The sequence below is a fragment of the Panthera uncia genome (assembly GCF_023721935.1).
Source record: "Panthera uncia isolate 11264 chromosome B3 unlocalized genomic scaffold, Puncia_PCG_1.0 HiC_scaffold_1, whole genome shotgun sequence".
NCBI lineage: Eukaryota > Metazoa > Chordata > Mammalia > Carnivora > Felidae > Panthera > Panthera uncia.
In genome coordinates, this window is record NW_026057582.1 from 25,122,127 (window position 1) to 25,139,856 (window position 17,730).

A 17,730-nucleotide genomic window follows, 5' to 3' on the forward strand; every position below is an offset into this window, starting at 1 on the left:
GAAGGTCGCTGACCTTAAAATAGGAAGATTGTCCTGGATTATCCAGAATGGCCCAATATGATCACAAGGATCCTTCCACGTGGAAGCCGGAGGCAGAAGAGAAGGTCAGAGAGAGGTGACGGGGAATGGACTCAGCTGGCCATGCTGTCTTTGAAGATGGAGGGAGGGGACCACAGGTCAAGGGATGCAAGTGGCCTCAATAAGGGGGAAAGCGAGGCAGCAGATTCTCCCCAGAGACTCCAGAAAGGACCACAGTCTGCTGACACTTGGATTTTAGGCTGGTGCATCTCACGTTAGATCTCTAACCTACGGAACTGTAAAATAATATGTCCGTGTTGTTCGACGCCACAAAGCTTGTGGTCACTGGTTATAGCAGCCATACAGGACTAGTGCAGGGCCCTCATTTATTCCAGCTCCTTAGCTCCCTGCAGCAAACCTGATTCCTGGTCAGTCGGTGTCTGCTCGAGGACTCCCAGGAACCAGGAGCTCACTCTTTAGCACAGAGCTTATCAGATACTGATCAGCCGTCGTTTTGGAAAAAGCTTCCTTTGTGGACTCAAAATCTGTCTCTCATGGCTGTCAGTTTCTCTTGGAAAAGACCCTTGTCCAGTTGTCTCGCCTGACAGAGGGTTCCAGCCCTGCCCCCACCTCTGGCCATACGGCTGGTTCTGGGCAGCACAGGACTCAAGCCAGAAAAACTGGAACCAGTGGGACCCAGTTCTTGGACTTTGGTGGGAAGACCACCATTGAGAAAGAGGAACGCTTCTCACAGAAGCCGCAGGAACCTGAATTTTGAGCAAGTACCCCAGCTTCTTGTGTTGCACATCTTCCAGTCACACTTTGAGAAACACCACATGGGTGTTGTTTATCTGGAATCTCCATGTGGACCCCATACATGTGGACTCAAGTCCCAATCCTGGAGGGGCCTTTGAACTCAGGATCTTATGAAGGCAAGAAAAGGATTATCTGAGAAAACTTGAGCCTACATGAGAGGAAACTGTGGGTAGTTTTGTTAAACATAGAAATATGTAGTTCATTAAGAATATTATGGAGTCACCCCAATTTACTTGAGGCCTTGTCTCCTAGCTAAATAGTCAGCCGGGCTGTCATCTCTGTCTCTGTCTCTGTCTCTGTCTCTGTCTCTCCCTTCTCACGCACACACCAGGTTATGAAGAACAAAGAGGGGCCCAGGAGGAACCCTCCGTTTCTCACCCCCAGCCCTAGGGCAACCAGGAAGTTAGTCCACACCTCCACACAGAGAGAGAGAGAGAAAACAGACATGTTTTGAAAACTTAGGAGGGTGTGTTTTTAATTGCTTCACAGCATTGTTGAGGATCAAGAAGTTTACCTGTGAAAGAAGAGGTTTGGAAAGTGTTAAGCACCATCTCGGTTAAGAATCATCCCACTATTGTGAAAACAGAACCGATTCTGATCACCAGCCTGATAATTTCTTAACCATTTACATTCCCCTCTCTGCCAGTTTCTATCTCCCTTCCTCCCCTCGAATGCCTACTGGAAGGAGCAAGCATTCCTGGCAGCCCAGTTGGGAACATGGGATGGGTTAACCCAGCTCCAAGCCTTGTGGCACATAGTTAACACTCCCCACAGGGGGCTGGGAACCCCTGTCTCCCTCAGGGTGTGTGCGTGTGCAATCATGTGTGCCTCCCGGAGCATAGGGAGAGGATCCAGTGATATTTCACACAAATGAGAAATGTTATTCTGCAGATTAAAGCCTCGCCGAGCCTGGTTTTGTCTTTATTTATGCTTTTCCATTTCCCTCTGCGTTGACATGGGTGCCCATGCCGGGGAGCACCGAAGGACGTAATTGGCGTGGTGAAGGATTGTTGCGCAGCCCCGATGCTCCCTCGCAGGGCTACTACCCCCCCTTCTTTCCCCCATCTGTCACCATCTAATGTGACAAAGTTTTTATCGGGCATTGAGGCACAGGAGATTAAAAGTAAATACTGCAATCAGGAGGCAGCTGGGGAGAAAATGCAACGCATTTCACAGTAAGCTGCACAGCTCATCAGGGTAGCCTTGTGGCTCCAGGAGGCAAGGGTGGTGGGGGAGGATGGAGAACTCCAGGTGGGGGTGCAGGGGAGACACAGACTCCGGCAGCTACATTTTCACACTTTGGCCGGTAATAATAAAATGATAGCAGCCGCCATATATCAAGTGCCTCACGATGATAGTGTAAAGTTAGCGTAAGCTCCTCTTTAAAAGAACCTGAAGACCAGAGAGTTTAAGAAACACTCCTGAGTGGCCAGGATCCCCTCTCTTCTCCCACCGCTTCCTGCCCTCTCCTTCAATGAACAAAGATTAGAGTTTGGGTTGGCAAGATAAATTGTCACATGAGAAATGTGGTTTTGTTACATCTTCATTTCTACATTGCACCACACACAAGCTTCCATCATTAATTCAATCCCATATTGTCATTTAGAATGTAAGCTCTGTGTTCTGTTTGGTCTTTCCTATTTGGTATGTCCAGCACTTGGAACATTCATTGTGTGGCCTGTAGTAGGTGCTCAACAAGTATTTGTTGAATAACTGACTGAATGAATGAATATTGGTCCAGTCCAATATGGTAGAATATTGGCCAACTAAAGTATGGTTCAGAGACCAGTAGCATTGGCATCACCTGGGCACTTGTTAGGAATGCAGAATCTCAAGTGCCACCCCAGACCTCCTGAATCAGAATCTGCCTTTTGACAAACTCCTCAGGTGATTCACGTATATGCCAAAGTTTAAGAGACATTGGCATATATATGAGACCCTTTGTCTTGATGACCCAAGCTTTCTTGCTCCATCATCGTGGGTGAAGGGAGGTTGAATTTCACATTTACTTCTGTGATAGCATTTTATGCATCATTAAATCCCATTGTTAAATCGCCACCATTATATGATCTTTCGGGGTGGTCAAAATCAGCCATGTATGGGCACCTGCAAATCCTTTCTTTCCTTGTCTCCCTGCCCCTTTACTTCTTTTCCCTTCTTCCCTCCTTACAGGTCCCAGCTTTGTGGTCCTGGCCAGTAGTGGATCCTTGAAACCTTCAGATTGGGCACTGTCCTTGGCCACAATACTCTCTGTTGAAGACTTCATCCCCTCTCACGGGGAAGAACAAAGAGGGGTGAGGAGGAAAGAGAACTCAATCCTGCTGAGCTTTGAGCCGAATAAGCCTCTACTTGTTGTGGTCCATTGGAAAATAGAGTCCTGTTCCTTAATAGAGTCGTGTAGCTTGGGAAACTGAGACCCAGGAGGCAGGAGAGGCCCCATGTAGGCGATGACACCAAACACTGAGTAAGTATCACGTCCTTGATAGGAAGATGAAGACTGAGCCAATGCAGCCTACGTGCTACAAAAACAATTTCCCTTGTTGAGTTGTCTCCCTTTCTGCTTCAGGCCTGTGGGCTCCACTGCCTTGGGGACAAACATCACGGCCGCGACACTCATCTCATGCTCCAGCCTCTAACATTGCCAGCCTCTGGCTGCCAGCCTTTCGATGATGTAGGATTTAAAGCCAAAAAACATTATGTCAGCTGCTCAGTGGCATCCATTATCACATTACCACAAATAACTTTATCAAGTACTATAAATTTAAATGTGTTTTTCTCATCTTAATATTTCCAGAATTAGAATGCAACTTAGAAGAGATAAGTGCATTTGATATATTACTTTAGTTAAGAAAACTTTTATGGAATTGATGGCACGTGTTACAATTGTTGGTGTCTTCGAATTGAGAGAATGTGGTGCTAAGGCTCTAAAAGAATGGGGACACTGCACAGGTACATTTTGATAGATGATAAGGAGCTTAGGAAATGTGGAAATGAGGATAAATTCATAAGCACTGAATAATCATAACTGATACTACTTACTGGGTGCTTATTTTGTGCCAATTATACATTTTCTCTAATTCTTAAATAATCCCCACAGGAAGATAATGTGATTTTAGTCATTTTAAACCTATGTATATGATAGTCTCCACACTGTGGACTTTTTCTTGAATAACAGCTTTATTGAGATATAATTCACCTGCCATGAAATTCACCTTTTTAAAGAGTACAATTGGGTAGATTTTAGGATATTCACAGGGTTGTGCCTATAGTCTCTTTACCTGAATTTCTTGGGGATCTGAACTTATCATCTCTTATATCTGCCATCATTCTCTCATAGTGTATTATTTCCTTGTGAGTTTTGTAATTTTGGATTGTGAGCTTATCTTTAGTGACATTTTATGTGTGGAAATCCTCTATCAATTGGATCGATTTATATTACATGGTGAGCATGTGTCCCTCCAGAGGGGGACCTGACTCACAGGTTCCAGTGAGGGAATTGGTGGCTTCCCTGCCCGGACCTCAGCATACATGTGGCTACTGAGGAATGCCAAAGACCATAAAGCCTTGTGCACATATTTGGATTGTTGTCAGCAGCCCCAGTGGCACCTCCACGCTGGGGGACAAGCTCCCTGAGAGCAGGGGCTTATCTTACGTTGCTTACCACTGCTCCTCTTGGGTCTATATCAGTGCCAGCCTTGGTAGGTGTCCAATAGGTAGCTGTTAGAGAAATTAGTCATCCCTTGGAGATTACAACAGGACGTCTTTGGGTACCATTATTTGGCCAACCTCAGAAGGGGTCTTATGATCTTTTCAACTTTCTTAACATTCTAGAAAAAGAGACAGAAGTCCAATGAGGCCTCCTGGCATGTAGCCTCATCTTCTTTCCATCCTACCTACTACCTTGGAAAGGAGGGGCAAGGTTGGTGGAGACAGAGTTCTAGCAAGAGTTGCTATGGGAAATGCCAGTTCACTCAGAGGTATCCAGTAGTCCTCAATCTGGATACCTAAGCCAAGGATGGAAAGAGCGATGGCTCTGTTCACTTTACAAGTATTTATCGAGTGCCTTTTGTGTACTGCGTGTTAATGCTGAGCTCAGCCACGAGGGGAGTAAGACCCAACACCTATTATATGTTGGGAAAGAGGCACAAGCTTTGGAATAGGACAGGTGTTGAGTTTGAATCCATTTTCTCTACTTATGACCTATATGACCCTGGTTAAATTAATCTCAGCAATAATTTCTTTATTCATAAAATAGCAATTGTCATTCATTCTTTATATTACATGGTGAGCATCAAAAAATTCTGCTTTGGTTTTTCCCTAGTCCTGGAACCAGCACTTAATTGTGTGACTTTGTAACTGACAGGCCTCCTGGGTCTCAGTTGACTTCCCTTTGGAATAGGGATTTCACTCCAAGCGAGAGACTGAAGAATACTTGCTAAGCACTTTCCTCCTCAGCTCTGGCCACTTTTGCAAGTGCAGGAGTCTGTAAATAGCCAGATGCAAGTGGGCCTGGGGTGCTCCTGGGCCCTACCTGTCTGCCTCCAGAGTGAAGGGGAGGTTTCACTGTGTGTATGTAACCCATTGGCGCCCCTGGCACCCTGGTTGGAAAGTTCCACTTTGGAAGGTTGTAGGAGGACTAAATGACATGATCTATGGCAGTGTTTCTTAACAACTACACCACTAACGTTTTAAGCTAGATAACTCTTTGTCATGGGTATTGTTCTGTACTTGGTAGAATGTTTCACGGTGTCTCCGGTTTCTACCCACTAGATGCCAGTAGCAACTCCCAGTTGTGACAATCAAAACTGGTTTTAGGCATTGCCAGATATCCTCTGGGGGACAAAATAGTTGCTGGTTGAGTTAGATGGAAAAGCACTCTGTAAGGCTAAATGCGTGAGCTATCATCCTTGTAATGAATTACTATTACCATAGTGCCAAATGCTGACAATATGCTACCTTTGAGGCAGTGCGTGAACATTTTTTTAAAATGGGGCCTGAGTGGGGAAGGGGCAGAGAGAGTGGGAGACACAGAATCTGAAGCGGGCTCCAGGCTCTGAGCTGTCAGCACAGAGCCCAATGTGGGGCATGAACTCACCAACCGCGAGATCATGACCTGAGCTGAAGTCAGACGCTTAACCAACTGAGCCACCCCGGCGCCCCAGAATTTAACATGTTAACCAAAGCCCTATGGAGACAATCTGAGATCAAGTTTAAATGGGGAAATTTGAGAAAACCTTAGCAAACAGGCAAGGAGAGTGCTTTAAAACAGCTGGACAGCACGTTGTCTGCAGCAGACTAGGCTGAAAGAGACAAGAGACCCTGTTCTGGTCTCAGCTGCCTCGCCACCTGCTGGGCGGCCCCAGGCAAGTCCCTCTCCTCTTGAGCCTCCGTTTCCTCACTCGATGGACTCTGAGATCCCAGAGCAGATGTCCCTCTGCTCTGACCATCGAAAGGGCCACAGATCGGGGAGCAAGGTCCTCCAGCAGGAGCTGGGAAGATGGCCTATCTCTCTGTGGCAGTTGGGAATGGGGCACTATTTGGAGCCAAGATGGATCCACGTGGATAAAGGGTCGCCAAAGCTAATTAAAGATCAGTCGTGGCCCTGCACCCCATGGCAGAAGACATGGCCTTGCTAGGCTTGGTGAGGTTTTTTGTTTTTGTTTTTTTCTTAAAAAAAAAGCTACTTAAAACCAAACAGAGTATAACTGTTTCTGCTTTCTAGGGAGGAAAGAATCATTCAAATGAGTAAGGAAATAAAGCTCTCTATTCCTTTCTTCCTCTAGCTAAGACCTGTGAGAGGAAGAGGAGAAAGACAGAAAGGTCCAAAGTGTTTTCTGTGGCTGAGCAGTGAAGCCTGTAGTAACTAACTGGTCTTTGCAGAGCCCAGCAGAGGGCTTCAGAGGGTCAGGTGAGCCCAGAGCAAGGACAACCAGGGGCCTAGATCATCCAGCACAATAAATTGAGGGAGTTGAGTTTCTGAGGGAACTTGGGAGGAAAGACAGATGGGAGAAAAGGGCACCAGAGTGTCATGAGGGTCACATCGGGTTGCTGATGTGACCAAATAAAACTCCTCCAAACTTCCAAAAATGTTTGCTACGCACCAAAATGCCTGCCTGTGTCTGCAGTGGTTGAGAGGGTGGCTATTTAGGAAATGGAGCTGGACAGCAAGGCCAGCCTGAGTGTGTTCGATTCCTGAGGCTGCCACAAATGAGGGGGCTTAAACAACAGAAATTTATTCTCTTACAGCTGTGGAGGACAGGGGTCCCTAGTCAAGGTGTCAGCAGAGCCATGCTCTTTCTGAAGGCTCTAGGGAAGAATCTTTCCCTCCCAGCTCTTCATTTCTGGTGGCTGCTGGCAACCCTTGGCACTCCTTGGCTGAAAGATACTCTGATCTGTTTCTGTCGCCATATGGCTTTCTTCTCTGCATGTCTGTGTCCCTGTGGGTCCTCTCCTCTTCTTACAGGGACATCAGTTGTATAGGATCTAGGGTACCCCCAATCCGGTATGACTTTATTTTGACTAATTACATCTGGAAAGACCCGATTTCCAAATAAGTTCATATTCTGAGGTTCCAGGCGGACATGCACTTTTGGGAGGCACGCTATTCAGCCCAGTTCACGAAATGAGAGGCACTATGATCCCTAAGTGGAATCCTGGGGAAAGCAGAACGACCCCAGGCCCTTCCCCCACCCCCATCCTTGCATCACATGCATGCGGGGTGTGGCCTCGCACCTGTGTAGTGGACTTTGGAGCAGGTGATTCATGCCCAGAGCTCTTTTCAGATGACTGCTGCACAGTTAATGGCTTGCACTAACTAGCTCCCGTGGCCTTCCATACAAGGGTCCTGCTAGTCCCGGGCAAAGCATCCTCTTGTTTGCAGTATGTATTAATAGTGAGTATTTGTTGTCTGTGGTCTCTGCCCTGGGCTTCCAGTTCCCTTCTCTGAGTACATAGCTCTTGGATCCCCTTTTGGAGACCTGTCCTCCTTACTCTTAGACTATATAGGGCCCCATCCAAGGCTTCCGAGCCTGGTCAATAAACATATTCAATCCCCCTGGTCACAAAGTGGATGGGCACATGCTTCAAATTAATGCAATCACAGTGTTTCCCTGAACTTGTACAGAAAAGGAGAATTCTTTCTTCTAGTTTTGAACCTGCAACCCTGCGTTTGGACTTCTAGCAGCCACTTTGCCATTGTGAGGTCAGAACTTCCCAGAGAATGGAACTCACAGAGAAAAAGTGGAATCAAAAGATCAACAGAGAGAAATTGGGGTTTGATGTTCTCAGTAGCCCCTAGATCAAGCCTTGCCTGAAGCTCTACTATTGGTCTTTTTAGTTATCTGAGTCATTAAATTACCACCACCTCTCTTCCTTACTTTGCTTGAGCCATGAGTTTGAGTCATATTTTCTATCACTAGTACAGAAAGTTTATTAATTATAATTCACTTAGAATGGATCCACCAGACTGGGCTTTATAATTTGTTTGGTTGGAATGCTTCTTTTTGTTTATCTATGGAACAACCCAGATTAAGAAGTGGATGGCATGCCCCTGTGGAGTGTCATTGCAGGCCCCTGGTAGAGTAGAGTAGAGCCTTCATCAGATATATATTTTTTAAGTTTATTTATTTATTTGGAGAGAGAGAGGAGGGGCAGAGAAAGAGAGAGGAGAATCCCAAGCAGGCTCCACACTTCAGCACAGAGCCCTATTTGGGGCTTGAACTCACAAACTGTGAGATCATGACCTGAGCCAAAATCAAGAGTCTGATGCTTAATCGACTGAGCCACCCAGGCACCTCATCAGATATTTTTTGAGTGCCTGTCTTGTATTTGCCTGGGAAGGGGCTTAGATTAGACTGGTGGCAATGGAGATACAAGAGAGAGGTAAAATCAACAGAACCTGGTAGAGATGGGCCATCAGTGACATGGGAAAGGAGGTGTCCTGGCTGGGTCCTAGGCTTCCAGCTTGAGAATGGAATGGCTGCCACGTCCTGAGATGGGACACATTACAGAGGACCAGGTGTCTGGGGAGGAGGGGACCGGTGAGTTTGGTTTTGACCGTGTTAGTGTCTTATGCCTTCACAACTTCCAAGTGGGGGTGTCAGATAGGGAGTCGGACACACAAACTAGGGCTTGGAGGGGAGGCTGGACTAGTTACCTGAGTGGGGGTCTCTTGTCTACAGATGCCGCTGAAGCTGGAGGTGCAGGGGAGTGGCTGGAGATGGTATAGAACGAGACACGGAGGCCTTGGGTCGGGGCCTGGTGGAGCACCAGTAGGCAGAGGGGTTCATGGCCAAGGCCATCCTCTACCTTGCTTCACTGGATGCCAGGGCTTGGCTCCGAACCACTGCTGTCCTGACTCCTGAACTTGACTCCTGAACTTGACGCCCTGGTCTGGTTCATCTGAAATAAGCTTCTTAGAGAAAGAGACTGGGTCTGTCTTGTGCACCACTGAGGAAAAGGCTGCTGGTGTGGCCTACCCTCTGTGCACTCACCCCTCCTCTCCGCACCCTCTGTGCACTCACCCTGCAGGTACTCGCTGAGGACCTGTTGGCTGAGGAAGCATGTTTAGGTCTGTACAGCATTAGGCTGGAAGCACCAGGGAGCTGACTCTCCTGGGAGCAACCCTTGACCCTCCTTAATAACCACTGGGAATGGAGGGCAAATACCCGACCTGTTCTGCCTCCAGAAGGGGAGACTGGCACACACACTCCCCCATAGGTACATGTACACACACACACACACACACACACACACACACACACACGCATTGCCTCACCTCCCTCCCCACTTCCAATATCCCTCTCCCGTCCTGGGGCTGCTGGTCATATCCCAGCCAACCAGCACACTCTCGTCCCATCTCTGCCTCTGCCTGGGGGGGATCCAGCCTAGGGCAGCTGGGTGCCCATAACGGTGCCTGACCTAGAGCCAAATGCTTTTGAGGGTCACCAACTCCTGCATCTGCAGCACGAGGAGACGGCCCACTGAACTTTGGTTGGAACGAGAACCGTTGATCCTGTTCCTTATCCATCCCAGCCTCTGTGCCTGTGCACACACACTCGGGGTCTCTGCGTGGTCACCACCCGGTTCCTCCCCCTGATCAAAGGAGGTCAACTGAGGAAGCCAGGTCCCCAGCACCTGGGCAGCAGGCTCAGCAGCGTGAGCTCCTGCGCTCTTGGCAGTGGCCCGCAGGCCCACCCCCAGGGTGTCATGTCCACATCCCCTTATGGTGGCTCCCAAACTACGGGCAGCCCTGGCAGCATGACCTTCCAGTTGTCTCTGTGCTAACACACTGGGGCTAATCAGATGAATATGTGTTAGTGTGCCTGGCACCTGTGTGTGTGTATATGTTTAGCTTGTGTGTGTGTGTGTGTGTGTGTGTGTGTGTGTGTATACATGTACCTATGTGTTTTTGCTTCCATGTGTATTTGCGTGTGTGCGGTGGCTGCTGTCATTATGCTGCTAATGGAAATACTGCCACGGATCGCAACTCTCAATTAGCTCCTGGGGCGATCGCTGTGACAGCCAGTTACCGAACAGCAAGGCCTAAAGGAATGAATTAATTTGTAGTACACGGCAGTTAGAGTCACTGTGTTAGCAACAGACTCGACAGCCAGAGACCCCGATTAGAGAAGCCGGGACCATCGGGCACCTGCAGGTACCTGGGAGGTGTCACCCCTGTGGCCCTGACCTGGGAAGGGGATCAGAGGGACACCAAGGACCTTCAGTGAGCTCAGGGCCATGCCGCTTGTCAACTCTCTAGAGCTGTACCACCCACCCCCAGGGGAGGAGGACCCTGGCTGGCACACAGCCAGAGCAGAGGCAGGAATGCTAGGAGCTGAGAGGGATGGTGAGGCCTTGTCCTCTTTCTCTCTCTTTCTCTCTCTCTGCAAACAGGACCTTCGATGGACTCATTGGGCTGGAGTGTGGCCAGGTCTCTTCAAGGAGGCAGTCTTCCCGGGTCAGCTCAGGGAAACCCTAGGGCACCGGGGAAAGACAGGAGCCCCCCACTCCCTCCATGTGTTAGGATTCTTTCTGTTTTCATTAAAAAAAAATTAAATGTTTATTTTTGAGAGAGAGAGAGAGACAGCGTGAGTGAAGGAAGGGCAGAGAGAGAGAGGGAGACACAGAATCCGAAGCAGGCTCCAGGCTCCAAGCTGTCAGCACAGAGCCGGATGTGGGGCTCGAAGCCACAAACCATGAGATCATGACCTGAGCCGAAGTTGGACACTTAACCAACTAAGCCACCCAGGTGCCCCTACCATTATCATTATTATCACAATTAGGTAGTGAAATTTTTAAAGGAACATAGAATTGTAGACAATGAAAAGACATCCTTGACCAATAGACTCCTGTGTGAGGAGATGGGAACACTGAATTTGTTTCTTGTCACTGCCTATGTATAATGTGCATTTGTCACTGTTTTTCTGCTTGGTACACCTGTTATTTTCTTCTTCGTTAATGTCTTCTTGTAGAGGTATCCTGTCTTTGTCCATAATTGAGACCTCTGGTGATTTAGAATATCCATATTGGTAACCAAGTACAAGGGGACATTGGCTATGCCCGTGACGCCACTCCGTCATTCCCTCAGGCAGAATGAGGTGGCTGTGCCCACCCGGGGGTCTCCCTGACCCAAGGAGGTGTGCCTGCCCTCTGAGAGTCTTACAGAGCCGCAGGGAGGGGGGTCTGCTCCAGCCCCAAAAGGGAATCAAAACATCCCTCAACCCCATTTTCCTCAAGTTTTACTTTCTCACCTTCCTCTTTCATTACGCCACCGAACTTTTTCAAACTTCTTCAGTAGCCTTCACCCGGCACCTCGATTTCCTCCTTCCAGTCTGGCTTCTCCTCTCCTGCTCCGCAGGAACAGGATGCTACAGCATCAGCAACAACACAACCACCACCCCCAGCTGCCCAGCAGCACTCACACCTGCTGGCCACCTCTTGCTCATCCTTTGTGACACTTCATCTCATAGGTCTATGACCTTGCCCCCTCCTGGCTCTCCTCCTTCATCCCTAATCACTCACATCTCCTTCACTGGCTCTTCTTTCCCCTCCCGCCCCCTAGATTCAGGTACTTCCTGAAGCTCTTTGTTTCCTGCCATGTCCACTTCTTCCCCCTGACGAATTGTCTCCGTCTGCCGGGGCTGCTGTAACAAAGAACGTAGACTTGGGGCTTTAACAAGCAACATTTATTTCTCACAGTTCTGGAGGCTGGAAGTCCAGGATCAAGTTGACGGCAGATTCCACATCTGGTGAGGGTTCTCTTCCTGGTTTGTAGATGGCCGCCTTCTTGCTGTGTCCTCCCATGTGCAGAGAGAGGGGGATTTTCCTCTTCTTATAAGGACATTAATCCCATCCTGAGGGCTGTTCTCTCATGACCTTATCTGACCCTAATTGCCTCCCCGAGGTTCCACTTGCACATACCATTGCTTTGGGGATTAGGACTTCAACATGCGAGTTTGGCTGGGAATACAAACATTCAGTCCATTGGATAAGTCCATTGCTCTGCTAGCCTCAAAGAGCAACTCAAGGCAGATGACTTTATGCCCATCTCCTCCTGTTTCCCTGCTCCCAGATTGACAAAATAAGTGTATTGTCACCCACCTTTTGCAAAAATCTCTCCAAATCCAGGTTCTACACCTTCTAATCCCACCTGAACATGCAACCAGAGTCATTGTCCCAAAGTTCAGCTCTTTGTCCATTTTCTGTTTGATAGATCTCAATGGCTTCCCTTTGCCCTTGAAGAAAATTAACACTCCTTACTATGACATTTAAGATCCCTTGTAATCTGACTGTAACTTTTCAGTCTTATTTTTATAAGACTTTGTAGTCTTATTTTTCCACTACGTATCTGCTACAGCCTTGACATATTTTGAACCTCAAACCACTTGCATATCTCACCACTATAAATTTGCTCAGTTTCTTTCCTTCTACCTGGAATACCCTCCCAAGCTTTAAAAAAAATTACTTTTCCCCCGATTATAAAATATATAGTAATTATAGTAAATGGTCTATAATATCTGTGGGGTCTAGTAATCCAAGGCATGATATTAGCCAGAAACCACCCCCACACTCCCAGGTACCATCACCTTAGATCAGCCTTATGAAGTGTTTGATTTTAAAGCCCAACTTTGGTTCATGAGGTATTTCCTCATCTTACCAGGAGCAGTTTTTTTCTTTCATCCTAAATACTGTAGTGTTTTTTCCCTAAGAACAAAGACATTCTCTCACATAACCTTAGCATAATTATTAAAATCGTGTAACATCATAATTATCAAATCATTTAACATTGATACAACACCATCCTTGAATTCACAGTTGATATTCACATTACATCAATGGTCCCTTTAGTATCCTTTCTAGCTGTCTTTCCTCCTCTGTCCAGGACTCAGGACTACAGGATTACAGAGTGCATCCAACTGTCATGTTTCTTTCCATCTCCTTTGATCTGTAATATTTCTTTAGCCTTTCCTTGCATTTCTTGATCTTGACATTATTTTTTAAGAGAGCAGACCAGTTATTTTGTAGTCCTTCATTCTGGGTTTGTCTGATGTGTTTTTTTTTTTTTTTTCATGATTAGATGGAATGGATGCATTTGGACAGGAATTTCACAGAAACAATGTTGTGTTCTTTTCAGTGCATCATATCAGGAGGCACATGATGTTGATTTGCCCCAATATTAGTGGTATCAACTTTGATCATTTGGTAAGAAGATGTCCACTAGGTTTCTCTATTGTAAAGTCACCACAGTTCCCTCTGAAATGAAGAAGTCATTTATGGGAAGATACTTCAAGGTTATGAAAATATCCTGCTCCTCCTCAGACTTTCACCATCGTTTCACCATCATTTCACTATCGTTCTAGCATTTAGTGATGATTTTCTAACTCCATCATCCCTTCTGTGTTTATTACTTGGCATTCTACTATAAGGAAAAATTATCCCTTCTTTCTCATTTACTTGTTTATCAATTTAAATCAATATGGATTGGGGGGGGTTCTTATTTTATTTATTGAGCTACAATTGATTACTATTATTATTAATTTTGATGATCAAATTGTCCCAGATTTTGCCATCCCTTCAAGATGGTTTCTGTGTCTCCATTATTCTTTGGCACATATTATTGTCTGGCACAATGAGGTGTTTTGGGCTCCTCTTGTCCTTTCCTTGTTCCAGAGCTGGAATCAGATTTTTCACCAAGGAGCCTTCCAGGCCCAATTAGAGTTCACTTATCTAGAGAGCAGTGGAGGGCCTCAAAGGAACAACGGCCATGCATATGTCATTGTCACCGTGATCCAGTTGGCATGTGTTGTATTAAGCTCTCTCAGAGTATTTGTGTTTTAATAATATGTAGTAATAATAATAATAATCTTATTTATTAACCAAATTATTGTCATTTCTGACTTCTCATATTTACTTTTTTTCATTAAAGATTCAAACATACACACACACACACACACACACACACACACATACAGTGATATGAAATGTAAACTATAGACTATCATACTACAAGAATAGACATTGAAGGATTAGCAGTCTTCCTCCAGAGAACCAAATGAAGAAGCAATCTAAACCAGAGGTCAGCAAACTACAAACTACTCCTGTTTTTGTAAATAAAGTTTTATTGCAACACAGCCATACTTGTCAGGCTACCTATTATCTATGGCCACTTTTGCCCTATTCCAGAGTAGAGTAGTTATGACAGACTTTGCAGCCCACAAAGTCTAAAATATTTACTATCTGGATTATTACCAAAAAAGTTGGCAAACCCCCAGTCCAGATGAACAGATGCTGAGGATCCAAACCAATAGGAAGAGGAACTAATGCCTATTAATTCCAGCTCCCACATGTGACTACTTAGAAGAGCGTTGCTTCTTAGTAGCTGGGGGACGGGACAGCTTGTGAAGTCAACTTGTAAAGAGAAAATCACACACAGCCCAACCCACCCTGGCAAGTCTCCTGGAAGTTGCCATGTTGGAGACTGATCAACTCTTGCTCACAAAGGCCTGCACAGACAGTGTTACCAGCATCTACAAATCTGCGCGGAGCATTTCAACAACGTATACACCGAGGTGCGTGGAACTGCACTAGGCAGTTTTCACCAGCCCCAAGACCAGAAGGATCAAATCTGCAGCGTAATCAGCTGCAAGTCTGAAACCAAATCACATATGGGCTGGCAGTGTTTACAGGGAATAAATGATTAAAAACCCTAGAATAGCATTCCCCAGAAGCTCTCTCATTTGGAAAATTGCAAAAGGAAATTGAAGAGAAGTGGAAAATGTTTTGCCAACATGAAAGCTAGAGAAAAAAAAAGCCCTCTTAAACATATGTTGAAAGAGACTGTCTTTTATATCTGTATCTCTCTAAATTACCTCAATTATTAGTGAGAGTAATAAACACCATCTCACTATGAGTGATTAGAGAACGGATTTGAAAGACCATTGCAAATACGTTTGAAACTCTATGCCCTGATGAATACAGTGACGAGGCACTATTTCATACCCATTGGGTTGGCAAAATACAAGTTGGATTATAAATGATGACCAGGATTTGGGGACTTGAGAATGCTTATACATTGCTGGTGGGATTAAAGTTAATAAACACTCAGAAGAGCGATTCGGGAGTGACTAGTAAAGGTAAAACGTGCCTGCCCGGCCACCCAGCAGTTTGTCTTATGGGTAGACACCCCAGAGCAGCGGTGCTCCAAGTGTAATTCCAGACTCCTGGGGATCTTTGAGGTGCTTCAGGGGACCTACAAGGTCAAAAATGTCTTCAGAATAATACTAAGAAGTCATTCGTCGGGGCGCTTGGGTGGCTCAGGTGGATAAGCGTCCGACTTCGGCTCAGATCATGATCTCACGTTCGTGGCTTCGAGCCCTGTGTCGGGGTCTGTGCTGACAGCTCAGAGCCTGGATCCTGCTTCCGATTCTGTGGATCCCTCCCTGTCTCTCTGCCCCTCTCCCGTTCATGCTCTCTCTCTCTCAAAAATAAATAAACATTTAAAAAAAATTTTTAAAAAGAGAAGTCACTTGTCTTTTCTGCTGTGTTCACATTTGCATTGGTGGTGTAAAAGCAATCGTGGCTAAAACTCTGGTGCGAATCAAGGCGGTGTCCCTAAACCATACCAGCCCTGCTTGTACTCTGTGCTGCCATGCACTTTGTAGGGAGGAAAACCGTTTTACTGAGGAGCATTCTTGATGGAGCAGTAAAATTTTTAATTTTTAAAAATCTTGACCCAGAGTCTCTGTCTTTATAATACTCCCCGTGATGAAATGGAAATTGCACATAAAGCCCTTCTGCTGAATCCTCAAGCACAGCGGTCCCCAGGGAAAGCACGTATGTGACTGAGCTCAAGGATGAACTGGCCACTTGTTCCACGGAGCACTGTTATTCCTTGAAAGAAATGCCAACAGGGGCGCCTGGGTGGCTTGGTCGGTTGAGTGTCCGACTTCGGCTCAGGTCATGATCTCACGGTCCGTGAGTTCGAGCCCCGCGTCGGGCTCTGTGCTGACCGCTCAGAGCCTGGAGCCTGTTTCAGATTCTGTGTCTCCCTCTCTCTGTGACCCTCCCCCGTTCATGCTCTGTCTCAAAAATAAATAAAAACGTTTAAAAAAAAAAAAAAGAAAGAAAGAAAGAACTGCCAACAAACTGTGGTTATTTGGGTTTTTGGATATTTGGCAGATATTTTCTCAAAACTGAAGTGAGCCTGTCACGTCAAGGAGAAACAACCGATAATATTTGTTGCCAATAATGACATCTGAACTTTCCAATTTTAGGACCCTTAGGTCTGCCACTGTGAGCACGACAGCTTCCTAATACTCAGGCTTTTGAAGATCAGAGGTGATATTAACAAGTGAAAAATTCTGAGATTGTCTAATGAAGTGTGCTAACATCTGGAAGATCTACAGGGCTCGGTGAACCAATATTTTCCAAATGACTAGTGTATGGTGTTACAAAAATCACGAGTTAAAGATGTATGCAAAGTACAAGATAGAGCGATGCATCTTTTTTTTTTTTTAAGTTTATTTATTTTGAGAGAGAGAGAGAGTGAGAGCAGGGGAGGGGCAGAGGCAGAGGGAGAGAGAGATTCCCAAGCAGGCTCCACGCTGTCAGCACGGAGCTCAGCTCAGGGCTCCATCCCATGAACCGTGAGATCATGACCTGAGCCAAAACCAAGAGTCAGATGCTTAACCGCCTGAGCCACCCAGGCACCCTGAGATCAATGCATCTTAATGTAAGGGTACAAAAAGTTCACTGAGATGGTTTCGGATTTCACATTCCAGCTGATCTTTAAGAAATAGTCACTTGTTGAGTTTTGGTTCATTATCAGGGAATATCCACAATTATCTGAACGTTACCACCCCCTTTTCCAATTATGTATTTATATGAGGCCAAGTTATCCTCCAAAATTTCCACACAAACAATATAGTTTTTGTAGATTTATAAAAATGAAGAATGTCATTCATCTTACTATATTTATCTTACTGCACTTATTTTCTATAAAAATATGGTATTTATATTGATATAATGGGTTTGTAATTATTTTAAATTAATTAATAAATAATTATTTTAAAAATTCATTTTAATCTATAAAATGTTAACTATGATACCCTATTGATAGATATAATTCCCTGAAACGAAAGCTCTTTGAGGTCCTCCGTAGTTGTTAAGACTATAAAGGAGTTCTGAGATAAAAAAGTTGAGAGGTGCTGCTTTAGAAATCACTCTTACAAGGAAAAGTATATAAGGAAGTTCACATGGCATTGCTTGAAATAGTGGGAAAACTGGAAAGAACCTGTTTTTCGGCAAGAGAATGGAGGAACTGTCCAGTGATATAATGTCATATAAATTTATTTTAATGTATTAAAATTTACATGTATTAAAAAATATGCATGGGGG

At 45.6% G+C, this 17,730-nt stretch overlaps 1 long non-coding RNA gene across 3 annotated transcripts; it reads right to left on the reverse strand.

Annotated features, from left to right (window-relative positions):
- Positions 1 to 1,265: 1,265 nt before the first annotated feature.
- LOC125909329 (uncharacterized) lies at positions 1,266 to 11,677 on the reverse strand. Of its 3 annotated transcripts, none has more exons than XR_007453657.1 (5): positions 11,586 to 11,677; positions 8,990 to 9,244; positions 8,732 to 8,855; positions 4,496 to 4,661; positions 1,266 to 1,348 (listed from the first exon to the last, which is right to left on the reverse strand). It is a non-coding gene; the product is annotated as an uncharacterized LOC125909329 (long non-coding RNA). The 3 variants fall into 3 exon arrangements; XR_007453656.1 differs by having other exon boundaries at positions 8,990 to 9,247; XR_007453658.1 differs by lacking the exon at positions 4,496 to 4,661 and having other exon boundaries at positions 8,990 to 9,247.
- Between the last annotated feature and the right edge of the window lie 6,053 nt (positions 11,678 to 17,730).